This window comes from Cyanistes caeruleus, chromosome 18, assembly GCF_971803275.1.
Source record: "Cyanistes caeruleus chromosome 18, bCyaCae1.hap1.1, whole genome shotgun sequence".
In the NCBI taxonomy this organism is placed as follows: domain Eukaryota; kingdom Metazoa; phylum Chordata; class Aves; order Passeriformes; family Paridae; genus Cyanistes; species Cyanistes caeruleus.
In genome coordinates, this window is record NC_141718.1 from 4,382,104 (window position 1) to 4,402,564 (window position 20,461).

A 20,461-nucleotide genomic window follows, 5' to 3' on the forward strand; every position below is an offset into this window, starting at 1 on the left:
CCCAGCACAAGAAGGGCTGGGTGAGGGTGAGGATTTGGCCTCTGTGGCCCCATACCCGTCGGGCCCAGGCCTGCTCCGTGCCCGGCGCTGCCGTCCTGCCACAGCAGCTCCTGCCCCGGGCCTGCCGCAGCTTGAACCAGCCCCAGTTTCTGTGGCCACTTTGAAGCTCCCAGGTCTCATCTCCCCAGGCATTCTCAAATGCACCTGCTGAGGCTCCTCCTCACACAGTGGGAAACAAGACAGCAGCTCCTTGGGAACACGGCTGCTCTCTTGAAGTGTCCATTTGAATGCAGCTCCCAGGGCTATGGAGCCTCCGGAGCCTGGCGTGCCCAGTTCTCCAGCTCTGTCGCTGTGTGGGTGTTTTTGTGGAGGGAGCTGCCATTAAGCGGCTCCTGAATAACTGATCAGTCACTTTCCTCGTTCCCTATGTCTTGCTGAGAGCCCCCTGTGCTGGAGCAGGGGTTCCCAGCCATGGGTGGAACAAGAACCGCTTCAAAGAGGCGTAAGAGGCAGGAACACCCTCCTTGCAGAGGCACTGATCCAAGCCATGGATCGCGCTCATCTGCGCCGGAGCTGCAGGGATGGTGCTGGCGGGGAAAGGTGGCTGAGGGGATGGGTTATGGCTTGGCTTCTGGAAAAGCAAAGAGGCAAATGAGTCATGGAATTGGGATCCCTTTGTGTGGTGAAGATAAAAGGGTTGCTAAGGTGGGGAAAACACCTATATTATCCTGATTTGGGGGGAAGCTGTGGGAAAGCGATCTTAATTTAAATGGGATGTGGGTGGGAACAGAGGAGGCGAGGCAAGCTCCATATTCCTGCTGCTGTTACAGGGCTGGATGTTTTTGTTGCTGAAACTTTTCCTCTTTCCCATCCATGCACCTGCTAAGGGCAGCTACAGTGAATCTGAATGGATCACGGAGAGATCCAGTGGCTCCACTGGGTCAGGACCCCTGTGCCTGCAGCAGAGGGAGATTTGGGCTGGTTAAAGACAGATGAATGACTTCCCCATGGAGGGCAGGGACACAGGACTCTCCTGTGCTGCCTGGTCTTTCCCTGTCCTGCCAAGAGCTGGGATGAGGACATGGAGATGCATTTTCCTTGTGCCATGGCATCACCCTGGTCCGTGGCCAGCCCATCATCCACACTGTCCTTCCTCCTGCTGTGAGTCATGGCCTCGCCTCGGAGCCGACTTTGGACTCCTCGGCAGGGAACCACACCTTTGGTAAGGACAAAAAGCAGCATTTGGAACTTTTGAACTGGCAGCTGCGGCATGGAGAGGATGCCAGTGGAAAGATCCCACAACTCTGGTGCCATTCCTGAGGAGGGGACTGAGGAGGAACACTCCCTGCTCTGAGAAGAAATGTTCCCTTTCTGATTCTCTGCTCTGAGGCAATGTCCCTGGACTGGGCTCCACAGCTCTGCTGCCCTGAAGGTGACAGAAGGACATTGGTGGCCAAGGAGCTGCCACCAGTGGCCACAAAATTGAATTTTTTACCTGGTGTGTGACAAGCCAATAATGACACACTTGAGAAATTAATTGATTGTTAATTTCAGGGTTGTGCAGCTTGGGTGCTCAGTGTATTCCACAAATCCAGCACACCCCACCAGACTTTCCTGCTATTATTTATACACAGAAAATCAGAGTTAGTAACTTTCCAAGCACAGTCTTTTATTAGGATTTGTCAGTAATTTCCATACAAATTGCTTCTCCAGGGAAGGGTCTTCATCTGAGCAGAATATTTCTAACCTGTAGGCATGATTTTTATTATTATAACATAGTTCACCTATAGAATATACCAGCTTTGAAAGTTACCAATGTTCACATAAACATACATCAACATCTTAATTGAGAATTAATTGAAAATTAATTGAAAATTGTTAGTTTTAGGGTGTCTTTGACTAAGGGATGCAGCTGCTGCCTGTTCCACTGATTAGAATCATAGAATCCCCAAGCAGTTGTGGTGGGAAGGGTGCTCTGGAGATCATCCAGTCCAACCCCTCGGCCAAGGCAGGGTCACCTGGAGCAGGTGACACCGGATTGCCTCCAGGTGGGTTTGGAAAGTGTCCAGACACGGAGACTCCACGCCCTCCCTGGGCAACTTTCCCAGGGCTCGGCCACCTCCAGGGAAAGACCTTCTTCCTAATATTGAGGTGGAACTTGTTGTGTTTACTGCTCCTTGTCACTGGGCACCAGGGAGCAGAGGCTGGCATCATCCTCTTGGCACACGATTTGAGATGTTTGTACGGATTGATGAGATTCCCTCCAGCCTTCCTTTCTCCAGGCTGACCAGGCCCAGCTCCTGCAATCTCTCCTGACCACAAAGATGCTCCAGATCCCTCACTATCCTTGTGGCCTCTGCTCTCCTCTCCAATAGCTCCTTTTTTTATCTGTACTCGTCCAGAACGGAACACAATAAAATAACCTTGACCCATCCCACATTTTCCATCAGTCCCCGGCCCCTGTCCCGCGGGACGGGCGGGGCCGGGACTCGAACCCGTGTCCCGAGCGGAGCAGGTGGAGCGGGGCGGAGCCAATCGCGGCCGCGCTGCGCGGGGGGAAGCCCCGCCCACGGCCCGCACCGCGCGGTCACCATGGCAACAGCGGCGCTTCCCGCGGGGCCCCGCGGCCGCCGGGGCGAAGGGGCCGGACCGGCACCGGGGCGGGACATTCCCGCCTCCCGCCGCCCTCCCGCCGCCTTCCCGCAGCCCCTCGCTCCGGGGGAGCGCCGAGGGACGGCCCCCTGCCCGCCCCGCCCCCGGCCGTGCCCGGCCGCCGCTCTCCGCCGCCGCGGGGGAAAGGCCGCTGCGCGCCCAACTTCAGTTCAAGCAACTTCCCCGGTGCGGCGGAGCCGGCGCCCGGTTTTGCCGAGCGAGCAGGCGGTGGTTTGGCTGGGTGAGTGGTGCTGGCGGTGAGGGGCGAGGCGGCGGTGGGACAATAGGCGGGCAGTGCTCGCTCACCCTTAGGGCCCGCACGGGAAGCCTTTCCCCGCTTCCCCGGGGGTGCTTCGCCCTCCTGGGCGGCTCCGGAGGAGCGGGGGTCCCGTGCCCTGGGGTGCGCCCGCCGCTCCCGCACGGCCCCTGCTGCCGGACCTCCTCTCTGCTTCTTTCTCGCTGCGTCAGAGCCGAGGGCTCGTGTCCTCGTGTGTTGAAAAGAGGGGGAAAGCCCCCCCCTCCAAAAAACCCCGTCCTGTGGTTCTCATCCAGCTGCAGCGGTTGTAGGTGGTTTTTTGGTGGATGGCGTTGTTGCTGGTGGTTCTGAGGATTAGAGCGTAATTTTGTAATCCACGAGGTTTTCAATTATCTGTTCCTCGCTGGATTAGGGATGATAATGTGCTTGGAGGTCTTAAATGGACAAATAAAGATGCTCCCCCTTTCTCTCCCCCCCTGGTTTACAGACGGCTCTTTGGGCAGAGCAGGAGGGATTCAGGCATTCCCGAGAGTGGTATGTGACTCCTTAATGCCGTGATTTCGGGAAATAGATTATCTGCTCGTTACAATTACTTTGAAATGCCAGTTTAAAGTCATCGTGCTGCTTCTTTTTAATTGAAGATGCACATAGCTTTCCTTATAGGCATCGTGTGTACGAAGAATCTCAGCATAGCTTGGGTTGGAAAGGATCTTAGAGCTCATCTCATTCCTGCCTCCCTGGCTAGGGGCATATATTTTTGTTTTGGAAGCACTTGGGTGGACAGATTTGTGTTGTTCTGGTGATACGCATCTCATTTGTTAATTTTTCCTCCAAACTCCAAATCCGAGCGGTTTAAATGTGCACGGAGAGATGGGGAGTTCTGCTTCTGGATGGAAATAGCTGGTCCAAAAGATCACGTGGAGGTCAGTTCCCTGAATTTGCACGGAGTTCTGCGCTCGGATTTGGGAGGGAGCAGCTCTGGGATTCTGGAAGGGTGAAGCTAATCAGTGAAATCCCAGAATTTCCTGTGTGGTGCTGCACGGAGCCGGGTGGAAAGCTTTGCCTTCCTGAGCCTGCCTGCAGCATTGTTGCTGTTCTTGCCTTTCTCCCGTCTGGAGGTGGGAGATTAATCCCGTGGATTCAGGTATTGACTTGACTTCTATTTCTGGGCCGTAATCCGGGTGATTCTGATTTGTGTGTGTGGAATGGGATTAGGGGAAATCACACTTGGCAGATGGCGGAGCTCTTCTGTGCCATTAGGAGATATTGTAACCTTTGATTATACCCGCAGGTCTGCTAATAGAGCTCAGGCTCTTTGGGGTTTGGTAATAGAATCCCATTCCATATCAAATATTGCTCATGATAAATTACTGGGATCACGTTAAAGTAGCTGCAGCAAACAGAAATTGATGTTTTGTCCAAACTGGTGCTTTACTCCAGAATGGTAATTGCAGGCAATTTTCCCTGTCTGCTGAGGGGTAAACTCTGTTTCCAGGGTAACTGGGAAGTTGTTCAGCTGCTTCTGAGGTACTTTTTGCCAGAGCTGAAGGTTGTTGGCATTTTCTTTTCCTTGTCTCTCTCCTCCACAAACCAGAAGGATTTGCATCTTTCTAACGACCACATGAAAATGGGAGTTTTCTTTGTTTTCCTGTGACGTTGGCAGGGTGTGGTAGGGAAGCAGACAGTTGTGTGGCAGAAATGCTAATAAAGTTGCCTGGCAGCTTAATCCAGGTAAAGACTTTCTCAAAAGAGAAAAAATCTTTCAAGAATGTATAAACTTTTCCCCCTCTTTTGTTTTTGTTTTATGTTTTTTTTTGGTTAGGATTTTCTTCACAGTATGCTCTGCCTTTTACTGTAAAAATTATCAAGGATATTTATTTGTGAGTAAATCTATAAAGCTTTTGTGTTTCAGAGTAGTTAAGGAGGTTGGAATCCTATTTAAATAGATGTCGTAGCCTGTAATTCCCTTTTGATAGGTGTAGAGTTTATTGAAAATGGGTGTGTAAACTTTTCCTCTGTTTCAGACAATGCCCTGAGCTAATTCTAAGCTAAATGTTGCCTTCCCAATGTATAGAAGACACAGAACCAAGTCACTCTGGAGTGTCACAGTATGGAAAGTCCCTAAAAGGAGGCAAAGTCTAGGACTGTTTCCAACTCGAATACTTTGGTTTGTCATTTTTTGCTGTCTCATTTTATATGTGGCAGTAAAGGACCTGCACAGCCCCAGCCCCAGGGTTGTGCTCACACTGCAGATCTGGAGCTGCTGCTCTTATGGCAGGAGAAAGGGCACAGTACCCATCTGTGCTCCTCCTCACGCGGCTCTGGCCTGACGAGATAACCAGGGATTCGGAAAATTTCCCTGCCTGATGATGAAGCAGTTTTTCCTTCTGCCATACTGAGGCTTTGTGTAGCTGCAGGATTGGTTTTTTTGCTTGTTTTTTTTTTTTTTTAAATTTTGTTTTCAGCAGCACCATCACCTTGGGTGTTAATTGATCTCCCTGTGTGTGCAGACCCCTCTGGCAGTGGCAATAGGCTTCCCAAATGCCTGATTTCTACCAAAGGGGAAAAAACCCAGTTACAACTTGAAAATAGGCTTTACTGAAAGCAGGCATTTCAGACTTTGTGTTTCATAAGTTTACCAGCCCTTCCTGCCCCATGTGCTCAAGGTGACATTCAGACCACACGTGAAAGAAGCAAGTCCTGACCAGCAGGTCCCAGGTGGATGGAGAGCTCAGGTATTCCCACTCCTGGGATTCTTTGCACAGCTCTGTGATTTCCCTTGGGTGTTGCCCTGGACTCTGCTCCACTCAGCACTCATGTTTCTTTGGCTATTAGATAATTTTGAAACCAGTCCTGTCACCTCTCTTTTGCACATGTTTGGTTACTGCAGAGTGAAAAAGCAGCTCAGGCTCTGTGGTGAGGAATGTGTTGCTCTTCACTCCCTGGGCCTTTGCCCTGGAGTTACTCCGTGTTTGATTGTTGCTCATGGAGCTTCCTCCCTTCTGGCAGGTTTTCCAAGTAACATGAGAATCAAATTGGTATGATTGTCTGTCCTTGAGTTTGTAAACAGAGATAAGAAAACTTCTCATAGTCTTGAAAATTCTGGTGTAGTGTTGCATGTGGGAGTGCTGTGCAGATCAGGGACAGGACTTGGGATCATGTCAGAGAGGATTTCCCTGAATGTGTCACTTGGGGACACCTTACAGTTGTGACTTCCTCTCCTGGCTGTTCGTGTGTCTAAAAACAGTGCTGGTTTTTTATTGGGGAGTTTCACAGATCGAGGTATTTCTCTAAGTCATGGTGTGTTTTTTCAAATTGATACTCCACTGGAGTTGGTAATTTGGCACTATTCCCTATCCAGGGGAAGTGTCCTTTGGATGTATTGGTCATGCTGACTTGTGTGCTGGGTAGTTAGAGAAAAATTTGACTAGTAAAAGGGTGTGTCTAAATGCAGATTGGAGTGTTCTGCATCCATTTATGTGTAATGTCACTGTTCTTTCCTTATTTTCAAGCTGTTTCTTTTATTGAGATATTTTCTTGCATGAGGTTTGAAGTCTTTCACTTCCCGAGCTGGGTGAATGTCCACGATGCTGTTGCTCACAGGGAGGTGTGCAGTGCTGCAGCCTTTCTGCTCATTGATTTTATAATTTTATTTCTTAGGGTAGGTGTAGCTTGTTCAATTCACAAGTAGCAGGCAGCATTTGGGGAGGAAAGGACCATTCCAGTGAATCCTTTATGGAGCAGGAGATCCTGCTGTGTGCTGTGGGCTGCTTGGCAAAGTGAGACTGAAATAAATGCTCAGTCCTGCAAGCCCAGGCATGAGGCTTGTGGTGATGCTGTGAGCCCAGTCTGTATCACTGGTTTGTGTTTGGTGCACAGAGGTGACTGGAACCTGAGAATGTTGCAATGTTTTTAGGTGTGTTTTTAGTTTTGTGTGTAGGAATCGCCCAAAGGCATCGTAGGGCAAAAGCCACAGATTTTTTTGCTTTTGCTTCAGAAATCTCTTTAAATGAAGAGTCCCTGGTTGTGGTAGTAGGCTTTGCAGTGTAAACCACTGCATGGTTGTCTTGAACTCACAGCTAAAGAGACTGGAATAATAGCATCGGGAGAGCTGTGGAATTCTCTCCACAGCAGCCAGTCTTGAATCCTAATCACAGCCCTTGGAGTGACCACAGGCTCGGTAGGTTTAACAGCTTAACTGGAAGACTTCATGCTTGATAAACTCAAGATGCACCTGTCCTTGGCAACTGAACGTGCAGATTTTTCCTAAAAATGTCCAAGAACTGTCTGTTGGGTTGCCTGGATATGTGCTTCCAGTGAGATGTGGCTGCTGATTCCGAGGAGATGCTCTTCTTGCTGGGTTAGAAGAGGTGAAGTTGGTTCTCTGTTCTCTTGTCCTTTATTGACTCTCAGTGAGATGGAAGGACATACATGAACTTCTGAACTCTCAGGCCATTCTTTTTGAGCTGTGTTCCAGGAATAATTAAAAAATTAACAAAGCCAGAGCAAGTCAGATCCTCATTGCTTGAGAGGGTTTCTATTGGTGAAGAAAACTTTCCATGTCTTGGGTTCTGTTAACTGGCAGGAAGACCAAATTCTTATCAAAACCTGGATATTGAGTGTTGGCAAAACATACTAAATTTAATGTGGTGACTGTTTTATCTCTTTGCAGCTATTGCTTAAAGAAAACCCTGTAATGTTTCCCTTTTGTTCTCGTGATTGGTATGACCTGAACATCTGATCACAAAAGGATATTTAAGTCTACTGGGTGATGATTTTCCTCAGGCCTAGGCTTAAAGAATTCACACTCTTAAAATGAAACTGTTTATGGGAGCATACTTTATCTTTAGATTCTTTTCTCAAATCAAGGAGATTTATTTTCTTGGTTCCTACTGTCTTTGGTTTGTTCTGAAAATATGTCATGCTGGAATTTCTGCAAACAAAGCTTTCAAACAGCTTGGGGATATTTTTCAGTGCATCTGTATAAATAGGAGATCATTAATACATATTTTTGCAGTTCCTGTATGCCTTACATTGAGACAGTGGGAGTTGAATTTTCTTTTCATGCTCTTCATCTCTACAAAACACGCTTGAGGAGAGGAAATGAATGTTTTCTGAGGGTTGTGTGATTGTGGTGATGCAGTTTGAGCAGTCCAGGGCACAGAGGGTTATTATCCAAAACACTGCTTGTTTGTGGTTGAGTCATGTCCAATGAGCACACATTAAACGCTGGGGGTGGGGGGTTCTGGTCTCCTCTAAAGCCACTTACAGAGCTGTTCATTAAAAGTTCTTACCAGAATTAAATGCCAAAACTTCCAGTTTGGGCTAGAGTAAAACCTCTGCTTGCCTGAATTGAGATAGTGTTGGTCTTGCACCAGTGTGAGAACTGAAAGCTTCTTACTGTTGTAGTAATTACGAGTCAGGATGGTCATTAGGCTGGTGTAACGAGCAGGAAAAGATAACAATTCAGTAGCTGGAGGTTTGGTATCTCCCCAGTTTTCACTTGGAGGGAAGAAGCGTGCGCGTTCCAGCAGCTCCTCCAAAGAGCGATGCCGCAGCATGGGCAGCTTTGGAGTAAGGCTTGTCTTACTGTACCCAGATGGGCTTTAATGTGGGGAGGGAGGAGATCTGAGCCTTGTTTCCAGGTCAGAACACCCTTTTCATTTGGTTGGGGGCTGGGAATTGCCAGGAGCCGAGTGGGCTGTTAACTCCAGCTCTGGGCTTGACCCAGTTCCTGCGCAGAGCTCCGGGAAGCGCCTGTGCTCCAAACGGGCAATTCCAGCTCTGCTGCAGGGACAGCGCTGGGGTGCCGAGGAGATGGATGGCAAAGATGGAAGAAAAAGAAGTTACCTGCAATCTGTTGTTTGAATTTAAACTATATTCTTTCAGTACTTTTGGGAGGAGGTGAAGAAGTGAAGATGCTCAGCCTGTACTTTGTTAGTTTTTCTTTGATTCTGGTAGTTCTGTTTTACCCTTTGTAGTTTCCAGGGGTAAAAGCTGTCAGTGTTTTGGTGATATGCATGAAAATAGGAGGATTTGTGTGTGCTTTTACTGCTGCAATACTGTTGGCATACACAGCAGCCTCTTCTGTTTATATTTTCATAGTGACTGTTTTTGTAATCACAGTATTGGTTAAATATGTGCTTTCAGTGCCTTTCAACAAGTGATGTTAATAAACGTCAAGTTCTAAAACTGGTTATTCCCGCGGTCATAAAATCAGGACTGTCATTATTTTACAGTGTTGGTGAGACTTTGAAAGGCACAAACAGGAGCGGAATTTTAAGTTTGTCTTTATTTTGCTCTTGTAATGAGCTCAGCCTTCAGCCTGAAGTCTCAGTGCAGCCATAGCACCGGCGGCTCCTCGCAGGGAGGGAGTTGTGCCAACATTTAGGAGGGATGTTTATCTGCTGGGAATATGTTCAACCATACAAGGCTTTCGATGGACAAAGCTGCCTCATCCATAACGAGCCCAGCAAAGCCAGGATGTGTTTTAAACAGAGTTGGAATTTCTGGCCACCGTAACTGTTTGATATTTTATGAGAACACTGGGGATTCTTCATTGACCCAAACGAGCACAACAGGCCTTTCTGCTGAATCTGAGCAGCACGGCTGGCTCGCTCCCTAACTGAGGGACCTTACAGAAATGTCACTGTTGTTATTGTTGTCAAACAGTGTCTTACTGTATTGGCACTATTGAATGTCAAATATTAGTGTTGTCTGTCACTAGAATGTTTTCAGCAGCATGATGGCTGCAGAGTTATCTAAATACCATCCTGTTCCTGCTGTAAACATGATGCTGTGTGGGTTTTTTTGCATGTTTGAGCAGCAGGAACAGTTATGTCCAAGAGAAGCTGTGGCTGCCCCATCCTTGGAAAGTGTTCAAGTTCAAGGTTGGACAGGGTTTGGAGCAACCTGGTTTGTGGAAGGTGTCCCTGCCCATGGCAGGGGATGGAATGAGATGAGCTTTAAGGTCCCTTCTAACACTTCTGTTCTTCTATAATAGATATATTCATTTATCCAAGTAGTATTTCCAAGTATGTATGAATTTATGTATCATAATTCTTACAAGTCATCATAATGTTCAGTTAATGTTCTTCACAGAATGAATATTTTAAAAAATAATTAAATCACTGCAGCTCAGTGGCTGCTGTCTGCGAAGGAGAGATTAAATGAATCACTCTGATTACAGCAGAGTTTCCAGTACAACTTCAGGTCTGTGTTACTCTCCTAAGTACAGTTTTAGTCACTATTCCTGAGTGGATGTGCGAGGCTGCTGGAGAGGATTCCACGTGTCTGACCTGCTCTCACTTGACAGGGCAGTGATGTTTCCTTGCCTCCTTCCTCAAGTGGGTGAATCACAGCGCCCATCGGAAACGCTCATCAATAGTTACAGGTCAGCATTTCAAGAAGGTCAGGGAGGCTGCTTTCTGCCTGCTGAGCATTATGCTAATTCAGTCGTTAAACATATTGGAATTGTGCTTCCTTTTGCTTCTGCAGTGCTTGCAGATTCCTTTTCCCTGCGCTCGGAGCACAGAGGGTTAGTTTTGGGTAGGGAGAGGCTTTCTTGTAGCCTGTGTTGTAGTCACACCCAGGAAATGTGTCTCTAGATCTCAGTGTGAATCTGTTCTTCATGTGAAATATTTACTTGAATAGTGTCACTGTCATGTTGGTGCTCATGCATGAGGAGGAAATCAAAGGAGATGATGGAGGAGCTGAAGCCTTAAGATGAAATACGTATTTTCCTCTCCCAAAGACACTTTACTGAAGCATCTGTGTAACTTAGGCCCCGGTACTGACAGCTCTGATGAACAATACTGAGCCTTTCCTCTCTTATTTGTTCTTAAGTTCTGGGAATGTATTTTAGTATTGCTTTCACACCAACACGTGCAGAATCTTCAAGTTTGTGCTGTGTGTGATATATGTGTAAAGTAATGAGCACACAGAGCATTGTCTTTGTTGATATTGGACTGTTGCACACAATGTAGAAGGCAATTAATCTGGAATCCAGGTTTTTTGTACTGTAGATTTATGGCTGGCTAAGATAGTGTTTTCACAAACTTGGCTCTGTAGGGAGCAGGGTAGTATGTTTTTCAGATTGCCTCCAAAAGTCTTGTTTCAATTCCATTGAGTTAATTTTCTTTTTAATTTAACAGCTTTTCTGCCAGATTTGCACTTCAAAAATGCTGAAAATAGTTACTTTAAGGTTAAAAGCTTTTTCCATTTTGCTCACCTTGTCTATAGAAGTGATTGTACTCTCTTCTCTGGCATGTCTTGTCTAATAGTCCTGGAAAGCTGGACTTGAACTGAGCTCCCAGAGCCTGGGCTTGGAGCTGCTCGCAGATCTAATGGCTCTGCTCCTGCTCACATCTGGACTGAAGGCTGGAGTCAAAAACTTGTTAAGGCAGGAGTGTATATTTTAAAATACATAATTATCAGAAGGTTGTTTATAACTGTTTAGCCAATGTTTACAACTGTTTAACAAAAGACAGTGTTTGTAGTAGGTTGGACTGGCTTTTATTAGACTTCAGAATCGGTGGCATTTATCACTTTGCTGAAGAGCAAACAGGCCACACACTGCCTGAGCACTGGGCAGGTCTGGTCAGGCAGAGCTCTTCCATTCTGTCTGTCTGCTTTTTGTTAATCCTGATTTTTGAACAGTTTGGCTCTCAAAACCTGATGACTTTGGGGAGGAGAGTTCATCAGGCTGACTGGGGCAGTTCCTGGGCAGTGTTTGTGTCCGGTAGTTCACACGGACCTTTTGTCTGTGGTTTGGAGATTGATTCATACGTGGTGAAACAAGATGAAAAAATTGCCCAATCCTCTTCACTGAGCAGGTGTCTCCTGTTGACTCATCAAGTCTCAAAGCTGCAGATTACTAGAAAATAAAATTAGATTTTGTGCCTAAGTCACTTCTGAAGCATCCTGCTGCTGTCTCATGGAAGATGTTGGGACGTGTGGATCTTTAATTTCCTCTCCAACTTCGTCACTTCACATTCAGTTTCTTGGATTGGCGTGGCTCCTGTTCTGTAACTGACTTGGCTCAGGTGGGATTCCTCCTGCAGAAATTCTGGATGCAGTGCCAGTTTTCTGTTTTTATGACAACTTTCTGCCAGCCTTTGAACTTACAGAACTGTAACAAAAAGGTCAGTAAGGGAGTTGGCTCAGCAGATTTCTCAGTAGCTGCAGGACTTGCTGTGCCTCTTGAGGCTGGTGAATGTCTCATGCCTTCCAGAGGCATCCAGTGATGTTAACAGTGATCACAGAGGGATCAGTGGGTCTTGTTTCCCTGTGGGGCACTGTGGGGACAGGCATGAACAGAGGTGGGGATCCTGGTTTTGAGTCAGAGTTCAATCTGAGGATCCTTCTTTGTAATAACTTCAGAAGGGTGTTTCTAAATTCACTGTGAGATCATTCTCAGGTTACTAAATCCCTTCCTTGGATATGCCCTGAGATCCTGGGATCAGGTGCCAGGGCTGCTGTAGTTGTGGTGTGTGTGTGGCTGGGTGGGGATGATTTGAAGGAAGCTTTTTGGTCTGTTCATGGGCAAGTGAGTGCTCGTGCTGAGGTGCTCAGGTCTGGATGAACTGGTGGGGACAAACCTGTGATCTTTCATTCCTCCTAATTTTTGTGAGCTGCACAATAGGCCTGTGTCAGCTATTTATTATTACCCTGCCTTAAAATGTAGGTGATCTCTATATTGGACCATGAGTTTCAAATCCTTTTGTGACTCTTGTATCTTCATTTTGATGTTTTAAAGTGCCTCTCTGCTCTTTGTGCTTAGAACTTCCCAGAAAGTTAAAAAGCCCCCAGGGTTCACTTGTGGTTAAGAATGCCCTTCTGTGCCAAAGCTGTGAGTGTGGATTGAGCAGTCCCTGGGGTCCCTGGGCCTCCCTGTCCTTTTGCTGGATGTGGGGATGTTCCACACGAGTGCTTGTACACATCCAGGTACTCCCAGCTTCCCACTGTCACCGTTTGGATTTCAGAGCTGGTTTTTCACACTTCAGCTGTTGGTTTTTCTTTCACACGTCTCCCCTCCCCAATAAATATGTTAATGTTTTTAGTGGCTGAACTGTTGTCTTTCAATTAATAGGCATTTTTTCCCTTTCTGTGCTTTCTCAAGCATGTAGGGAGGTGGAGAGGATTGTTTAGTACTCACAAAGCTTCCAGATAGTGTACGTGTTATCAATAATTCATTACAAGCCTTGATTTTGCTGAATAATATTGTGTTTCTGAAGAACAAGGTAGTGTACAATACATGTGCAGGCTTGTTGCTGTCAGAGTTCTTGGCTTAAACATCCTTTTGTTCAGGAACAGGGAGAAGTGCAGTGTCACTGCTCTGGTTCCTCACAGCCACACAGGACCCTCTGTGCTCTGTTCCATTCGTGGGGCTTTGGGGGAAGAGGAAGCTGCTTTGTGGATTGCTGCTAACAATGCTCACAGGCAACCAAAGGAACGCTTGTACAAGCTGGCAACACCCAACCAGCGGTTCTGAGGTGGGCATTTGCATTCAGGTGCAGGGAAAAAACCCTATTTCCTGCATATGTGAAAAGCCAGCTGTGCCCACCGAAGGAAAAAGAGGAGCCTTATCATCAAGGCAGCAGCAGTAACTCCTCTGGCACAGCGTCAGACATTGTTGACAGAGCAGGTTTGTTCTGGGTGTGCAGCTCAGGGCAGTTTATTGATGGCTGGCAGGAGGCAGCACCGAATCCTACCTGGCTTAATGCCAGGTTCAGTACACAAGGAAAAGATCAAAGAGCTGTTGGAACCCTGGGAATCAACCTGAAAGGCAAAAAGATTCGTGTTTCAGTATGTCAGTGTGTTGTAGAGCAGAGGGTGACATAAGGGATTTTGGCTCAGGGAATGATAAATGTCACCAAGTATTTGGTTTTTATGGCAGTATTTTATTTGACTCAGAATAATCCACTCATCTCCCCTTAGTCCAATGTTTTTTTCACTTATTTATGAGATGGGATTGGAAATAGTAAATCTGAGGGTCATGTCCATTTGATCTGAATGAGTTTTAATGGCTCCATTGGTATCCTGAAAAGCATAACTGGAGTAAAATTAATCCAGTTTAATACTGTTAATTATTTTCCTAGTCGAAGTTGGGTCATCTTTTCTGTGAAGCACTTGAATTGCTGCTGTAGAGCTGGGGATGGAAGTGCTGCTGGGGAGATGGGTTTGTGTTGTTTATTAATGCCAGCTCTGCCAGTCTTTTGTCACAGTGCTTGTCTCTTGCAGCAGTACCAGGGAGATCTCCTTATCTCCAGCTCGGCACCGCCGTGCTGTGGCTTTGCAGGCTTCATCTTCAGGGCAGAGGTTGCTACAGCTCAGGAGCAGGCTTTGAAATTGTTCATCTGTTCACAGAACAGATTAATCTGTTCCTAGGAACCACCTTGTCCAACCCCTTGTTTATCAGCGTCGTTCTCCCATGAAGCTGCAGTTCATTTCTAGAGCAGTGCCTGGTACGAGTATTTTGGGCTTGAGTGTATTTGCTTGTAGATTGAACTCAACTACGTGCTTGTGCTGTGACTAATCAAATATCTGAAAGGTGGAATGATGGGCTGGATGGAGAAATTGCTGTGACACACTATTGCCTCTGTTTTGACAGAAAATGTGTCATTAGCAGCCAAATTGAAAGCTGTTGAAGACAGAGCTTTTTGCCTATGATTTTTAAAGATCACAAGTGGCAAACCAGCCATCAGAGAAGACATCAGATGGCAGAGCTGTGAGAGCTGAAGCGGTACATAAATATTCGTATCAAGAATGTGCAGTGACAGTTTCCCCCAGATCACCCAGAAAGGTTGTGGAGTCTCCTTTAGTGGAGTTATTCCAGAATTGTGCCATGTGCTCTGGGATGACCCAGCTTGAGTAGGAAGATGGGAGCAGATGACCCTCTGTGGTCCCAGCCTGAGCCAGTCTGTGTTTGTGCAATTTCCTTTTGTCCAGGTGAAAGCTTAGGAGCAGCATAATCTGTTGCAGCATCTCTGCTCTGAGAGTTTTATCAGTAGCTGCCACGTGCTCTTTGTGAATGAGTCTTTGCTGGCGACTGCAGCTTCCAAATGTGTCAGTCAGGAAAAGTACAGGTATAAAAATAATGCACTGTAAACCTGCTTTCTTGTTTTTGCAGAAGCAAAGGAATGTTAATTCTTAGCCCTCGGATACACGTTAGTCACCACAGCTATTTATACACATACATAATTTTTAATGTCATGATTTTGGTCTTCTATCCCATCTCTCTGTTTCCTTTGTCCTCCAGTTTTAAGGGTTCAGGTTTTCTCCAGATGGTTAAACTGTTGAAGTGATCTCTCATTGTGTTCAAGGTCATGCTTCAAGGCCAGTAGCCTCAAGTTTTCTGAAAATGTGGATGAAACCACTTTTTTTCCTCTCCATATGGCAATACCTTAATTAATTTCTCAGCACTCAGATGAAAGTATAAAGGCTCAGTATTTATAAATTTGTCCTGGTGACCCCACGTCAATCACAGGACAGCTTGAGCTGGTTGTACTTTCTGAAGGTGGTTTACTGTGCCAGGCCACAAATGCTTTTCCAGCACTGAAAATCCTGTTAGAATTTGAGGAGGCAGATCAGAAGCTTAGGGGCTTTGTCCTTCTGACACAAAAGCACCTGCTGTGCATGAAGGCAAGCAGGAAACGTCTTCTCACCTCATGCTATTTCTGTGTTACAGTGACCTTCGGAGGCTGGGTTTGTGCAAAAAGATCCATCCCCTGATTCCTGCCCGGGGGCACAGAGCCATGGGTCAGCTTTATTTCTGAAGGCTTCAAAGCGCTGTGGAGGCACTTGCCTATTTTTATAACAAGTAGGTGGCTTTTTTCAATAAACCAAAGCCTACAGATCTGCTTCACTCGATCCTTTGACTTGAATTCCTCAGCAGGTCAGCCAAGCCCCGTCTGCCACGGGGGGCTGCACCTCCTGTGATTCTCATGGGCTTTGGTGTCCCCACACTGGTTGCCAGGCTTAGCAAGGTGCTGTGCTGCAGGGCTGTTTTAACTGCACCTTTGCTCATCAAGGAGTTCCAATGTCAGTGTCCAAGTAGCTGTTTTGAGAAGAAACCGTCCCAATTATATCATTGCTGCTTTTAAAGCGTTTGCAGCAGGCAGTGGCTCTGAAGGCAGTGAATAAAACAAAATCCAGCGGTGATATCCATGTCCTGTCAGCTCTGAGATCAGACAATTATCCTTTGTCTTCTCTTGTTGCCAAGAGGATGAGAAATATGCACAGTTACAGTAAATATTTCCAGGTGTGGGTGGTCTCTAAGCTCCTTTTACTGCTGAAACATGGTACCGAGCATGGTATTGTGTAGGGGAGTATCAAATGGAAGAATGCCAAAGTTGTTTTTCAATCCCATATTTCTGTCTGTGCTGCAGCTGGCTGATCCATCTCCTTGCACTCCTTCAGCTGTGTCCATGGTGTACCTGCCAAATGAGAGCATTCCCAGCCAAAGCTGGAGCCTCTGGAGAATCACAGCCCTGCCTCAGTTCTGGGGGCTTTGGAAAGCGCTGCCTGCTCGAGGTCAGAGGGATCAGCAGCTGTTTGATGTATTTCTGAAACTATAATGAGCCAAATTTCACCTTTTTAAAGCAAGGTCATGGAGATGATACACTCAAAGGACACATAAATAAATTAGCTTTTGATTAATTCCATCATATTCAGGATGTGTAGCATAAGATATGAAAAAGAGAGTCAGGGATTTAATCCATTCTTTCAGAATCTGTGCAGAAAAACTTAACTCTTGCCAAAATTTGTTTTAAATACAGTTAAAAGTGAAGTTAAACTTCCTTCAGCAAGAAGACCTGTTACAATTAACCAGCAGGAAGTTTCATGATGATTCTGAAAAGGTTTGAGGAGAAATTTGCCAAGTTGCAAATTCAAGTACCCACCCTCTGCTGTGCCCAGGACGTGACTTTGGGAGCTGCAGAGAAAATAAAGTCCTCCCTGAAACAACCAAACATCTTCCTGGAAGAGCCTTAATTTGACTTCTTTTTCTTTTTCGAGTTCCATAGTCAGTATTTCTTGCTTGTAGCCAAACCTGATCGTTAATATTTTATCTGGCACGCAATGCAGTTGTTTCTGGAATGTCTTTTTTTCCTGCTGAACTGCATGGGGAGGTTATTTGCAGGTCTTGTTTGTGGTTTAAAAGCATTTGCAAGGATGAAACCTAAAAGAACATTAGCAGGAGTTGAAGCTGACCACAAAAGCAAGGGTTTGATGAGAGAAGCAAACAGTACAGCACTCTGAGGCCTGCTGGGAGTATTCACCTTCTGCAAAAACACACTTTTAGCCTCACTTCAGCCTCATCCCATAATTCATGTTGTTCTGCAGAATGTCATCCTCAGCTGGCAGAAATCAGGATTTTGCTTTTATTCCCTATTTCAACTGCCAGAAGAATTGGACTTTCTGAAAATACCCACCCACTAATGAGCTGGGTGGAATCTCTTGTGTGGAATGCTGGAAGTAAATGATGATTCACACAGGAGGGTGAGGATATGCAGTTTCTGGTACCAAAAAATGGTGATTCACCAATATTTAATGTAATTTTCCTGTGGTTGGGATTTTTCCTACCTGAGATTCAAGGGACTTACAAAACAAATCAGGCCTTCTGTGAAACTGGGAAGAGAATTTCCTGTGAAACTGTCAATGAGAGGGTTGGGGAGAAGGAAATTGTGGAAAATTGGGGTGTAATGAGGCAGTTGTGCAGGTCAGAGGAAATGCCGAGCGTGCTCTGTCAGTCCCTGTGCTCTTGAGGGATCTCTTGAGTAGAACATGATGCACAAAGAGGAAAATGTCCAACCAAGACCTGGCTTGGACAAAATTAATCTTGATGGAGAAGGAGTTGGCCTGAATTGTTTGTAGAACAGTGGTCATTGTCCCCAAAACCCAAGGCAGAAGTTTTTGGAGCTTAATACCCAAAAAATGGGTACTTAATAATAAATCTGTGGTCGCAAACTGTCTAAAGTGTGATAGTCTGAAGCTGTTTTGTAGAAATAGCTGGAGCAATCTGCCCCTTTTGTACATGAATCCTGTTGGGTTATGTTTTATATATGACACACAGACATTGTTATGAAAATAGCAATGGACTGACAGCTGTGGAAGCAGATTATTCCATATAATTTTTTACCCAAATGATTCTCTCCAGACACATCTGTCTCATAAATTCAAGGAAATTTGGAGGATGACTCCCTGCGCCCCACAGCCATCATGGTTCATTCTTCCCTGGTTACACACAGTAAATTTTTTCTGTTGAATCCTATTCTACCATAAATTAATCACAGAATCCCAAGCTGGTGTGTGTTGGGAGGGACCTTAAAGCTCATCCAGTGCCACCCTTGCTGTGGACAGGGACACGTTCCACTATCCCAGGTTGCTCCAAGCCCTGTCCAGCCTGGCCTTGGACACTTTGATGGATCCAGGGGCAGCATCCACAGCTTCTCTGGGCACCCTGTGCCTCCCCACCCTCATGGTGTTTTCCTGAATCCCTGTCTCAGGTGATTGTCCTGCTCCATCAGGAATGTGGTTTTAAATTCACGTTGACCATGCCAGTGTATTTAATATCAGTTTTTTGCTTTAATAAATAAATGTTACAGCCTCTGTGGGGCCAGCTTGAATTACTGAAACTGCTGCTCTATAACTTTTTACCATTTTAACTGTCCAGTCTTCACAGAGTGGAGGTCAAAATACAAGGTGTAAAGTTCTCACCGTGGTGCTGAGATGGCAGCACTTAATGGAAAGGATGGTTGAAAATATTGCAGTTCTTGAGTGCAGCTGCATGGGGGTGAAGCTCTGGCAGGTGATGATTGTTATGCAATTGTACTGGCAGGAGCAATTAGAGATTTACAAGTGCTTGTAAATGCTGCTATTTATAGGATGGACACTTTATTTAACAAAATGCTAATCTTTTCTGCAGTGGGAGGAAATGTCAGAGTGGAGTCTTTCATCCTTGGGCTGGGACTGGACTGTAATGTCCAAAAGAACAGCACTTAGTTCTTTTTGTAAAAGAAAAGAGCTAGAGATTTCCAAGTGACTTGGACATGGAAAATGGATGAAGGATATTTTGAATTTTGCAATACTTTGGAATTTTAATATTAATGATCTGTGGGGCTTTGCAGATCTGTCTGGCTTGTGAGATTCGTAATATGTAGTTTTAATTCTCAGCCTTCTAGTTTTCATTATTGAGAAGCAGAACTGAGTTTCTCACTGTGAATCTGGGAAAAGATAATTTAAATGCATTTCATTAGCTGTTTTTACTTAGTGATTAAACTTGTCCTGGCAAATTAAAAATTAGAGCTGTTATGAAATTATTTTTTATAATCTTTCCCTTTAAGAGACCCTGAATGTCCTCTTAAATACAACTGATGGATCCCACTGCAATGAATAATAATGTGAATCAGGCTTAAACCCAAAAATAGAAAAAGCCTGCTTTTTACTGAATTAGTTTCATGATCTACTTGATTATGAAAGTATCAGAATAGGGTTTTTTTCCTATCTTTGTGTTATTTTTGTTGCGCTGTAGTAAGTCATGTTCTTGTCAGCACTCGTACGTGCACAGTAAGTGATAGGATCTGCTTTGTTAATTCTGATTTAATCCCATCAGCACCTCTCCAAGTGCAGGAAGCAGCAGCAGGAGGATTTCTGGGGAGAACCAACAGGGATTGCTGCAGAATGACCCCAGTGTTCGGTCAGTGAGGACAGGAAGGAGAAAGGAGAGAAGAAAAACATTTGTAAATACTGAATCATTTTAGACAGTGGAGCAACCTTTTGTAGGAGGGATGAAATAAATCTTGGTTTATGGTCATGTGCTCCCAGTAGCTCCTGTGGCTTGTTGGACCAGGGAAGAGCTGCAGGCCAGGGGAATGTACAGAATTATGGAATCCCAGACTGCTTTGGGTTGGAAGAATCCTTAGAGATCATCCAGTCCCAACCAGTCATGGACAAAGCCATGTTTTCAGGAGCTGCTAATTTATGTTGTTATACAAACTTCTTCCTGTATCTATAGAATATATATACAATAAGGGAGTAATTTTTTTTTTTTATACTGGAAGCAGATTTGCTGATAAAGTTGTATATAAAGAAGAAAAACTAAATGTTCATGAGGTGATTTTCTATGGAGTATTTTTAGTGGATATTCGCTATTGGAGCCAGGCTTTCTGCTTGATCTCTGTGTCATAAATGTGTTTGGTTTTGTTTTTTCATTGTTTGAGTTTTTTAATAGCAGAAAGATTTTCTTCATGGAATTTTTATGCTTTCCACCCTTCGAGAAGACAGATGGACTTGTTTATCTGCTGCAAGGTTCGGGGCCAGATTATAGATGGTTTTGCTTTGTGTCATTTAAAACATTCTTGTTTCTGAGCAAGGAAGTTGGCAATAATCACGTGATTCACGGTGGAAAAATTATCTGCAGGCTGTTGCTGTTGCCTTAATAGGCTTAAAGGAATTAGCAGTGATGTAAATAATAGTTGTGTGTGTGGTGGGTGGGCAAGTGCCAAAGCGAGGGCGTGTTTGGGGTGAAGTCCTTCCCGAATGATTTTCTGCAAA

General features: G+C 45.5%; 1 protein-coding gene and 1 long non-coding RNA gene across 12 annotated transcripts in view; one reads left to right on the forward strand and one right to left on the reverse strand.

Moving 5' to 3' along the window:
• Positions 1-1,648: 1,648 nt before the first annotated feature.
• LOC147649887 (uncharacterized) lies at positions 1,649-2,079 on the reverse strand. The gene is made up of 2 exons (XR_015277874.1): positions 2,019-2,079; positions 1,649-1,747 (listed from the first exon to the last, which is right to left on the reverse strand). It is a non-coding gene; the product is annotated as an uncharacterized LOC147649887 (long non-coding RNA).
• Positions 2,080-2,606: 527 nt separating this feature from the next.
• The window catches only part of KIAA1671 (KIAA1671 ortholog), a 65,119-nt gene continuing 47,264 nt past the window's right edge, over positions 2,607-20,461 (forward strand). For 2 of the 11 annotated variants that reach the window (XM_023937421.2, XM_023937428.2), the window contains exons 1-2: positions 2,638-2,893; positions 15,597-15,728. The gene's annotated coding sequence lies outside the window, so the exon portion shown is untranslated. Of the gene's footprint in view, positions 2,894-3,395; positions 3,443-10,223; positions 14,995-15,596; positions 15,729-16,296; positions 16,442-20,461 lie in introns of those variants that run through there. The other 9 variants (XM_023937424.2, XM_086856547.1, XM_086856543.1 and 6 more) reach the window with 8 other exon arrangements.